The sequence below is a fragment of the Gossypium arboreum genome, chromosome 8 (genome assembly GCF_025698485.1).
Source record: "Gossypium arboreum isolate Shixiya-1 chromosome 8, ASM2569848v2, whole genome shotgun sequence".
NCBI classification, from domain to species: domain Eukaryota; kingdom Viridiplantae; phylum Streptophyta; class Magnoliopsida; order Malvales; family Malvaceae; genus Gossypium; species Gossypium arboreum.
This window is the reverse complement of record NC_069077.1, coordinates 116,831,124-116,843,008: the sequence shown is the minus strand read 5'-3', so window position 1 is coordinate 116,843,008 and position 11,885 is coordinate 116,831,124. Positions and strand designations below refer to the sequence as shown.

The window sequence follows — 11,885 nt, the reverse complement described above, 5'->3', positions numbered from 1 at the left end:
GTTACTCGGCAGGCTACCTTGTGGTCATTCATAAATTGGTTTAGTGAGATGTCCTATCTGAGTTTCAAGCCCTTGGATCGATGCTTGTTGATTCTTAAGTGTTGTTTCGGTATTTTGAAAGTGAGTTTCTGACACCGAGATAAACTTTGTTAGCATCTCCTTAAGGTTTGGCTTCTTTTCCTGTTGGTAAAGTGGTTGTTGAAAACCCAGAGGATGTTGTGGCCTTTGATTCCCTTGACTACCCCATGAGAAGTTGGGGTGGTTCCTCCAACCTGCATTATATGTGTTACTATATGGGTTATTTTGAGGTCTAGAATTATTGTTACCCATTTATTAAACTTGTTCCTCCTCGGTGTTGGGGTTGAAAGATTGATATTCTGTGTGTACTCCTCTTCCATTTGAATCGCATCTCATCACTGGATGTACCTGAGTAGAACCATATAAACCGTTAATCTTTTTATTTAAAAGTTCTACCTGGTTAGATAGCATAGTAACTGCGTCGAGGTTGAAAACACCGGCTACTTTTGTTGGCTTTGTTCTCATAACTTGCCACTGATAGTTATTCAGTGTCATCTCTTTAATAAATTCGTAAGACACTTCAGGTGTTTTGTTATTGATAGTCCCACCAGCAGCTGCGTCGATAAGTTGCCTTGTTGAGGGGTTCACACTGTTGTAAAATGTTTGAACCTGCAACCATAAAGGTAACCCATGGTGAGGGTACCTTCTCAATAGATCATTGTATCTCTCCATGCATCATAGAGTGTTTCTAGATCCATCTGCATAAAAGAAGAGATATCATTCCTCAACTTAGCCGTTTTAGCCGACAGAAAATATTTAAGTAAAAACTTTTCGGTCATTTGTTCCCAAGTAGTGATTGAACCTCGTGGTAACGAGTTCAACCACTGTTTAGCCTTGTTCCTCAATGAAAAGGGAAATGATCGAAGGTGAATGGCATCATCAGAAACACCATTGATTTTAAATGTGTCGTAGAATTCCAGAAAAATCGCTAAGTGAGTGTTTGGATCCTCATCCTGCAAACCATCAGACTGAACAAACTGTTGGATCATTTGAATTGTGTTAGGTTTCAGTGCAAAATTATTTGCAGCAATAGCAGACCTAATTATACTTGACTCAGTTCCTGTTAAATTAGGTTTAGCATAACCATACATAGTGTGTGGAGCAGGATTCTGATTTACTGGATTGGTAGCAATCGCAGGAGGTAGTGGATTTCCTTGATTTTCAGCCATCTCCTCGGTTGTAGTGGAAATTGTCCTCTTGCTCTTCCTCTATGTATCTTAGGCTTCGCCTTATTTCTCTTCGATTTCTGTGAGCTATGCAATCGATCTCACTATCAAAAAGTAATGGTCCCGTCGAGTTTCTTCTAGTCATAAACTATAAAAACCTGCCAGAAGGAAAAAGAAAATTTAGTAACAAAAATCAAAATAAAATTTCAATTGCAATAAAATAAATGGCTAAAGTAACAAAAATTAAGTGCTCCTAATATCTTAGTTCCCCAACAACGGCCCCAAAAACTTGATGTGATGTAAATTGTGATAAGTTTTATAATTTATGAATGTTTGTTCTTGAAAACTAACTATTATCATGACAAAGGCAAGCGCACCTTATCGAACAGTAGTATAGCTTATGGCAAGACCGGGATGTCAAACCCAAATGAACTAAAAGTACTAGTATTAACTTTCTTTTTGTTATCTAGCCTAAAAATAAAGGGATTTGTTTTATCTAAACTAATTACTAAACTAAGAATGCACCGAAAATAAATTGGGGAAATAACTTTTGGGAAAACTAAATGATTTGGACAATACCCAAGGGAAAAATCCACCTAGACTTCACTTGTTATTGACTCTGAATTAGACAATTTATTCATTTGACTTGATCCGTAGAAATCCCTAAGTTATATTATTATCTCTCTCGAGACTAACAACATCTAACCCTAGGTTGATTAATTGAAATCTCTTTCTGATTAAAACCCCCTAGTGTTGCATTAACTCGATCTATGAATTCCTTTATTAGGTTTCACCCTAATCTGGCAAAATTATGTCACCCTACGTCTAGGCGTGCAATCAACTCCGCTCAATTATGCTAGATCTACTCTTAGATAGGGACTTTGCTCCTCTGAATAAGCACATCAATACTTGAATCAATATTCTGGAATATTAAAACAAGAATTAAGAACACATAATTAAGAACAAATCAAACATTTATCATATAATTCAGAAAATAATAACAAGATCCGTCTTAAGTTTCATTCCCCTTAGGTATTTGGGGGATTTAGTTCATAAGTAGAAAACATCTCAGAAGAAGAATGATAACAAAAAATAAAGAAAACCCAAAAACTCCTGAAGGAAATTGAAGGGAGATCTTCAGTCTTGAAGGATAATTTGGCTTCTGAGATGGATCAATCGGCTTTCTTCGAGTAATTCCTTGCCTCCTACTCTATGTGTCTCTTCTAGGTACCTCCTGGGGTGTTTATATAGGCTTTAGGATGCTTCAAAACCCTTAAGAGTGGCCTTTTCCGAATAGGACTAGACTTGGGCTTGACAAGGACATGCCCGTGTGACACTCCCGTGCGGTGTGGCTTAGGCCGTGTTGCAATCTGTTAAATAGACACGGGCGTGTGAACTACCCGTGTGAGGAAGTCCAGGCTGTGTTGATTTCCCACGTTGACCCATTTTCTCCATTTTTGGCCCGTTTCTCGCTCTTTCTACTCTCTTATGCTCACCTAAGTATAAAACATGAAATTAAAGGATTAAAAGCATCGAATTCACCAAATCTAAGGATAATTCATAGGATAATTCATCCAAAAATATGCTAACCATGGGATAAAAATATGTGTAAATTACGGTTTATCAGAGGTATCTATTAAAAATGATTTAATATCAGTAACAGTTTCGTCGGACTCATCATGTTCGAGTTTGGCATTAGAATAAAAGCTCGAACAAGATTGTATTAAGTCGGCAGTTCAATTTGGAAAAAGTTAATCCAACCCCAACTATGCAAAATCAGAAGATAACATAAATTTATGGCTTCTAACATGCCAAAATCTAGCTTTCTAGATTCCAAAACATGCTTAGACACAAAATTTCTATTAAAATGCTATTTTTCTGCTTTGGAACAAAAACACTCACTTAGGGACAATCTAGACCCACTAAAGGATTGGAAGAGGACGCATCGGTTCTTAGACACTTCTTAAGGGTCATGGTAGTAGACTAGACAAAAGAAGCACAATAAAACTTGAAAAAAAATCATTGCGGAGTTTTATTAAAAACTTGGTGGCAAAATGTTTGAAACAAAACTTTGAGAAAACTTTTAGAAATAGACAACCCACTACAATAAAACACAATTTATATATTCCAAATCAGCCCAAAATCTCATCAAAATTCAAGATTTTAACCTATATTTCATAAAATTTGAAAACAGGAAAAGTTGAGGTTTACCTCAAAATTGTTCAAATGTTGAAAATCTTGAAGCAATGTCAAGGAAATCTTCCTTTTTTAATTTTTTTTTCTTTTTGCACTTTTAGGCTAACCTATAATCACTACTCTTTACTGATCTTTCCTATCACTTTGTTTTCACAAAACCACTGTAAAGTATGTACTTATTCCTCAATATGTATGGCTAGATGTCTATAATCATGCGGTTCAGGACCAAAGAAAAGGGTAAATGCATATTATCATTTTTAGCTCGGGTTTTGTATAAAGGTTTATTAAGAATTTTTTTTGACTCAAAGTAGGTATTAAAAATGAATAAATAGGGTTAGCTTTTTTGGCTCTGGGTGTATACCAAACAAGGCCTTAGGTCATCCCTAGGTATCTCAATATTCACAAATTTAGTCAACCAAACAATCACAAATTGAACAATTTATCACTCATACTAGCATGCTCGTTTCCTTGTATTCTCTATATCATTTGGTACATTCGATTGCTTAATGCCTATTTACAATGTAATATGTAGAACTTAATAGTCTAACAATCAAAAATTTGAAATCACTTATTTTCATGCCAAATTTACTGTAAATACAATCAACCTATGCACATGCTCCTAACCAATCACTTGTATTTCTACAGGCTCAAACACACAATTGACAAGAAAAATCAAAGAAAACATACGAATGTAAAAAAAATTTCTATATTACCCCCCACACTTTAGATAGCACATTATTCTCAACATGTAGCCCCTGAAAAGATAAGGAAATAAATTACTCCATTGATCGTGATAGTTTTGTAGGCTATGGTGGGTGTTTCCTCCTTTAATTGTTGAAAGTTCACATTGTTTGTGTTTCTGCTATGTTCAGGATTTGTACAAAAATTCATAAATATATCAATTGAATTCTAATAATTTATTAAACATGACTAATTACAAAATCCTAAGAATTAACTTAACTTTCTTAACAGAGCTTAAACATAAAGAAAAATAAAATTCTACTAAATGTATATATTATTATAATGTATTTATTCATCTTCCTCTTAAAATCCTCTTTTTTTTCTCTCCTCCTTTTGTTTCCTCTGTGAAATTATATAATTCTTATAGACATAATCTCCTAATAGTTTCTTCGAGGGATTCATCTATTTGTCCAGCTGCTCCATAGGCACTCCTACTGTTTTACATAATTCTATGATCAGATGTGGAAAAAAATGTTCCTTTTTTCTAATGTTGTGCACATTCGATCATATTTTTATATATCCATGTACCAATTCATACTTGCTTCTTTTATAGGATGACATAAACTAGAATAGCCTGGATCAGACTAATATCAGCAAGATCATATGTAGGCCAAATCCTTGAACACACAAATTTCATTCATATTTTTGCTTTTGGAGTCATCAGTGCTTGGTTGAACATCTCAGGTATTGTTGTTCCTGGTTGATATATCCAAACTTCTTTTCCTCTATCAAAAAATCTAAAAATCTCCTCTATGTCTACGTTCTTGAATTCTTTAAGAGATGTTTTATACAAGTAAACACAGTAATAATATGGAGCATTATAGAACTGAAAAATACTTCTTTCAATTACCAGGATATTAACTCCTCTAACTTTAGCAAAGGTTCGCATCTCATAGAAAGGCATTGTTGCTTCCCTTTCTTTCAATGCAGGATAAAATCCCTGTACTACAGGTATTATTGTTGGTTCTTCGGGTGGTAAACAGAAATTGGTCCACTCCCTTTCTGTTGCAATCTCCTGCACGCTCTTACAATTTCTCATTAATGGATCAAATCCTTGTTCTTGGATGAATGCATAAGGGTGGAGTTGCTGTAGATATTCGTTTATGCAAATTTTTTAAAATTCAATATCTGAATTCATGATGTTATATAAAGATTCTTTTCAAACCTAGATGGATTGTCGTGGTTTTTCTTTCACGTTCTTCAGTAGTGGCAAAGTAATCTTGCTTTTTCCCCAATGATGTGTAGGTAATGAAAAGAGTGGTGGGACCTATTTATATTTGAGAAGACTTTAATACACTTTGGGCATTATAGTTATGTTAGGAAAAGAATTTCTAATTGTCAGAAGGTTAAAGAGCTCTAAATCTATTGGAATTCAATTACAAAGACGTCAGTAGTTAGTTAAAATTCAAATAGCATATTATGCAAGTGTGTCGCGACATCCTTTACAAATGTCTCGACATCAAAAGTAGTTTACCTGTTCTAAAATTTGTTCAATGTTGCGACATGAAATGTTGAGGTCGTGATACCGAGACTAGTTTGCTTCAGTGTTTTCTGTCGTGTCACTTATTACAGTTGGTTCCCATTTTTTCTTCAATTGGTCCCAGTTTCTATCTTGAATCCATATGGTTTTGCATTGTAAGGCTTAAGTATCAATGACTTCTATTGTTATTCCTCCAAAGAAATGTTTGAATCTCTGCGCATTTACAAGAAAAAAATTGACCTCCCTTTTCGATAAGATCTATCACCCCATGAAGTGTCACCTAGTTAATGGTGTATAGACCCATACATCTTGATTTTAGCTTACCAAGGAATAATTTAAATATTGAATTTGATAATAACACTTATTGTCTAGGTAGAAACTCTCGCTTCCTGATCTTTACATCATGCCAAAGTTTACTCATTTCTTTATATAATTTCGTATTGTCATATGCAATGAAACGAAATTCTTCTAATTCTTGTAGATGAAGTAGTCTTCCTTTCTTTGCTAATTCTGGATCTAAATTCAATTTTTTTATTGCCCAGTATGTTTTTTTTTTCTAATTCAATTGGTAGGTGGCAAATTTTTCCATAAATTAGTTGATAAGGAGACGTACCTAATTGAGTTTTGTACGCTGTTCTATAAGCCCATAATGCATCATCTAATCTTGTTACCCAATATTTTTGACTTGGGTTTACAGTGTTTTCTGAAATTATTTTAATTTATCTATTGCATACCTCTACTTGACCATTAGCCAGAGGATGATATGCTGTTGTCGTTCTATGTCTCACACTGTATTTGGCCAAGACGGCTTCAAACTGTTTACTAAAAAAATGTGATCCTTCATCACTTACCAATGCATGGGGTGTCCCAAATTTAAAAAAAAAAACTATTCTTTCTTAAAAATCTTACCACTGCTTTACTGTCATTGGTAGGTAATGCTACAACTTCCACCTATTTAGAGACATAATCGATAGCTAGCAAATATACTGGTTCCTGAAAGAACTTGGGAATATTCCTATGAAATGAATTGCCTATACATTGAATACCTCTACTTCAAGTATCTCGATTTGAGGCATTTTGTCTCTTCTTGATATATTCTTAGTTTTTTGGCATCTCTCACATCTTTGTACAAATTCGTAAGCGTCTTTGTTCATTATCGACCAATAGAATCCTATACTTTTTAAGCTGTTCTTTTTTTTCCAAAATGTCCCCCACATAGGGATGTATGACATCCTTGTAGAATATCATCTACTACCTCCTTTGCTACACATCTTCATTGTAACATCCTGATTTTCGGGTTTTCGCGAATCTTGATATTTTAAGTAAATTTCTAAAATTTGGTATGTGATTATGGAATTCATAATGTGGGTATGTTAATGGGCTTATGGAACGCCCATGAGTTGGCCAAAACCCGGTAGAATTTTTAAAATTTTGGACTTAGGAGTTAGGGGTTCTGGCTAGGTGCCCTTATATTAAGTTGTGGGTAAAATGTATCACAAAAAGAGCTTTGGTAAAGTGGCAAGGGTGGCGCCACTAAGCTCCTAAAAAGGTGGCGTGTGGAGCATAAGGGAAGTCCTGGGTTCGATTCCCTGTGTTGGCAAATAAGAGGATTTATTTTTATGTGCAGGAAGGGTAAGTGTTGGAACCTAAGTGGATTACGTAAGAGGAGAGTTGGATCAAGTCAAATGCATAAATTAAGGAGGGATAAGGGAGAGATTTTAGGGATTTGAGAGAAGGATAGAGCTTAGCCGTTTGGAAGGGAGATTTGAGAGGGATTTTCGGCGAAGGATATCGAAGCTAGTTAATTTCGGCATTAGAGTGCGAGTGTGCGATTTCTTCTTTGGTATGTAGCCTTCTTCTCTTTTCTTTCTCCTCTTGCTGATTGTTCTTAAGCTAATCCCTCTCTTTTCTCTTTCGTTATTTCTTCCACAAACTCTCTACTTCTTATTCTTCCTCTCTTTCGTTTATAGTAAAAGCCGAACCTATCATTCTTCTCGTTTCTAACCGAATATCAATAAGCCAAATCCCGAAGGAGTCAAAGGAAGTCGATTGCTCTATAAAGGTATACACTTGTTTTTTTTCTTTTAGCGATTCTTGTTATTTTAAAAAGCCTTTCAACTCTTTTGTCAACACCCTTTTGGTCCATAACCACTTTTTCTTGATGACCCAAAAGCCAAAAGCACAAAGACCCTTGGGTGACTTGGTGGCCGATTGTAGGATCCTTGTGGTACGGGTTACGCTAGTGTTTTAGAGTCTGCATTGCGTTGAATCGGAGTTAACACGAGATTGAAACCGTTTGGGTAAGTGAACCTTGGTAAGTGCTCGTAGCTTTAATCAATTCAATATTAGGGAGTTTAAGAAAAGCGAAACCTCTCTAATTTAGGAGATGGCGAATATGGGCATAGACTTTATGGGGTCTTCTTTTAATATTTTTGGTTTATTTATTGAAGGAGCAGCAAGGTGTAGTGTCGTTTTGGAGTAGCTTGGATCGCCGGAGTAGCTAGGCCTAGTCATCAATCGCGACAAAGGTAAGGTGCCTAAGGCCATTATGGATGGTGGCCGAATGTGTAAGTGTTAATATTGGAAAGTTCTTATTTTGGTTCAATTATTGCGAGCTGATCTATTTAACAATTGATTATAGGAGAAATCGTGTAGGAGATCTCGTCAAGGAATATCGCAAATCAGGTGTGTAAACGAACCCTTTCATAGCTTAAAGCGATAAATGCCGAAAAGCCGAAATGCCGAAATTCTGGCATTTCGAGGACTCGTGAGCAAGCGAACGCTCATTAGTTAGTTAGATTCGTTGAGAGGATGATCGGGAACATTGGAAACGGTAAGAACATGATTTTTGGCATTCACGGTAAGTTGGGCCTCGAGGGGTTGCAATAGGGCCCAACAGGCTTTCGGGCCCATTTGGGTAAAATTGGTAGAATATGAAAACTAGTTAAATTGCGCATCGAGACTGATAAAACCATTATGGAATATAGGCTAAATGGGCCTAGATGACGAAATTGGCTAAGTAGGGCCCATTAAGGGTTTTAGGCCCAATAACTCGTTCTCGCTAAAAATGGGCCAGAATCATTAGTTGCACCCATGAATTGTTAAGTAATCATTAATAAACATGGAAACCCTAATTTTTGGTAAAATTACAAGATTACCCTTATAATGTGAAAATGACCGTTTTGCCCTAGGTAAAAATGACCATTATACCCCTAGGGTTTATGTATGATTTTAATACATGGGATCTTGATAAATATGGTATGTATGATATGCACATGAAATGTATGATACGCACATGATATGTATGATATGCACATGAGGTAATCATAAATGCATTGGGTTGGGTTTTTATATGGATGGAGGAAGTGAAAAAGGGCTTATGCCCCAGTTATAAAAGGGCTTATGCCCCAGTTATTGAAAGGGCTTTGGCCCCAGTTATTAAAAGAGGCTAGGCCTCCAGTTATATGATAAAGCAGCTATGCTGCCAGTGGAGAGTTTGGCGGGGTGGGTCGAGTTAATCCCCACATGGTGTGTTGGTTGGTACGGGTGGAGAGTAGCGGATGGTGGGTTGAGTAGTCTCCCCAAATGGGTTGCATTCTTTCATTGAAATTATATGTGACATTGAAATGGGCCTAAGGGCCATACCGTTTACAGTAAAGGCTTCGGACCAATATTATGAAATATGAAACATGAAAAGGCTTCGACCCAGATTATGAAATATGAAATCTGAAAAGGGCTACTGACCCGATGCATGATTGAGATTGGATTTGGGCTTAGACCCAATAGGCCGTTATTGTTTTGGGCTCTGAAAGGGCTTGTTGCACTGAGTTTCAAACTCACCCCCTTCCTTAACCTTGCGGGTGAGCCTTGATGTGAGGACTTGGGCGGAGAGGATTGGAGTGGCCACGGTGATCATCTTTGGGCTTTTAAACAAGTATTGGTTTTCATTTTAATTACTTTAATTATTATTTACTTTTGGGTTGTAATAAGGCCAATTTTAACTTTCCTTTCATTTTTTTTTGGGATTATTTTAATTTTAATAACTTTAAAAAATTGGTTAATAATTATTCAAATGGGCTAGACTTAGGGCGTGTTTTCAAAACGATATTTGTTTTAAAATATCTCAACATCACGATTAATCGATTTATCAAAGACGACCACTTAAACAAATTTAAACTCGATATAACAAAGTGTGGCTATGGTTGTGGGCATGTCTAGGATTGGTTCCAATCAAAGAACTTGGTACTTAAGCGACCTTCATGGCTCACCTCCTCTGTCTCGGATACCTACACGGTGCCCGGCTTCCATACACTTTGTTAACTCAATAAAATATATGGTTTTAAAACATTAAAACGAAGCGTGGGTTTTCAACTCCAATGTGGCACGTCAGATTCGACCATAACGTCTGGGCCGGGTTTGGGGTGTTACATTTAGTGGTATCAGAGACTAGGTTGCAACAACTCGGCTGTGGATCGGGTCCAAAAATGTTTTCGAAAACTTAAGCCTAAGAAGGGTATTTTTTGGAAAATAGTTTTTGAAAAGTTCATTTTAAATATGGTTGCGGAGAAATATAGGTAAAAAGGGTACCAATTTTTCTGTTTTAAATCAAGAGTTCAAAATAAAGGGAGTTTTCAAATCAAAGTTTTCGAATTACTATTTTCTATAATCAAAAACATGTTTTTTAAATGGATTGGAGAAAGAAGTGGCGCATCTTGAATCCCGGCACCAAGTCTGTAAGTATATTTTCCTTACAATATATGATATTGATATTATGAATAGTCTTGAGACCCTACTATGAGACTTTAGCTAGGGTAGAGTACAAACAGTAGGAATGAGGCGTAGCTAGGCTACGATGATCTGAAAAATCCTTGAACTGCTATATCTACATAAGACATTTTCTTAATAAGCGATGGAGCGTTATACTAATTTCATAAAATTCATAAATCGAGATAATTCGATATGAGTACTAGAGGAGCTCGTGGGCGAGGGCGCGGGCGTGGTCGCGGAAGGGTGCAAGTGAATCTTCATCCTCGGGGCATAGGCCACCGAGGAGCCACCGTGCCATAAGCAACAGAGACCGGGTCTTATGATCGAGTGCGGGGATGGCGCTTTATCCCAAGCCATGTTAAGGGTTTTAGAAAGAGTGGTGGAGCTAATCTTGGGGACGGTGAATAAGGGTCTATATCGGAGCGACTCAAGACCAACGGAGCGGAGGTATTTAGGTGTATCTGGAGTGGCCCCGAATGTGGCGAGAATATTGGTGGAGGCAGCAGAGCGGATCATGGATGACCTAGGCGCTCGGTGGAGCAAAAGTGAGGGAGCCGTGTCGCCGCTACGTGACGAGGCATATCGATGGTGGATCACCGTAAGGAGAGTACCCCAATTGAGCAAGTAACACAGGAATTGTTCAAAAGCGCCTTTAAAGGGAGGTATGTTGGAGCAAGCTATGTGGATGCTCATCGAAAGGAATTCTTGAATCGACTCAAGGTGATAAGGCATGTAGCAGTATGAGGCGAATTTTTGAGGTTTGGTCGATATGTTAGTGGTATAGTGGCAACCGAATATGGTAGCGATGTCCGCTTTGAGGATGGTCTCTGTGATGAGCTTAGGATATTGATAGCTCCACGGAGGGCGTGGTTTTTTGCGTTGGTAGAAAAGGGTAAGATAGCCGAGGAGGTGAAGCTGAGTGAGCGACGAATCGTGAGAAGGATCGACCAGTTCAAGAGGATTTGAGGACCCTCAAGTGCCACGAATCGAAGTGTTAAAAGAGTAAGGATGGAGGAACCGGTTCGAGCGGTTTGATAAATACTTATAGACCGCAGCTTGCAGGGACTGTGGTAGGGTGCATATGGAGGAGTGCTGGAAACAAACTGGAGCATGTTTTCGATGTGGGTCAAAAGAGCATAAGTTCGAGAGTGTCCTCGGAGGACAGCTCGGAGGTGGCGGCAGAGCCAAGGATGTCCAACCACGGCGAGGAGGACCACCACCACAGAGGGTCGTGGGCAAGGTAGAGGTGGCAATGGTAATGGACGAGGACGTGGGGCCCTGGCAGAGGTGCTGGTCATCTTTGAAGCTCGACAACCGGCGTTAGTTTATCTTTGCACGACGTCGTGAGGAGGGTGGCGCTCGATGTTATAAGCTGTACGTTCTTCATTCATAGCATGCCTTACATTTGCTTTGATTGATGTGGGTTCCACCCACTCGTATGTTGCTTGTGATGTATC

At 37.7% G+C, this 11,885-nt stretch overlaps 1 non-coding gene across 1 annotated transcript; it reads left to right on the top strand.

Moving 5' to 3' along the window:
• The first annotated feature begins 703 nt into the window (after window positions 1–703).
• On the top strand, window positions 704–809 carry LOC128279589 (small nucleolar RNA R71). Its single transcript, XR_008269791.1, has one exon. It is a non-coding gene; the product is annotated as a small nucleolar RNA R71 (small nucleolar RNA).
• Window positions 810–11,885: the final 11,076 nt, after the last annotated feature.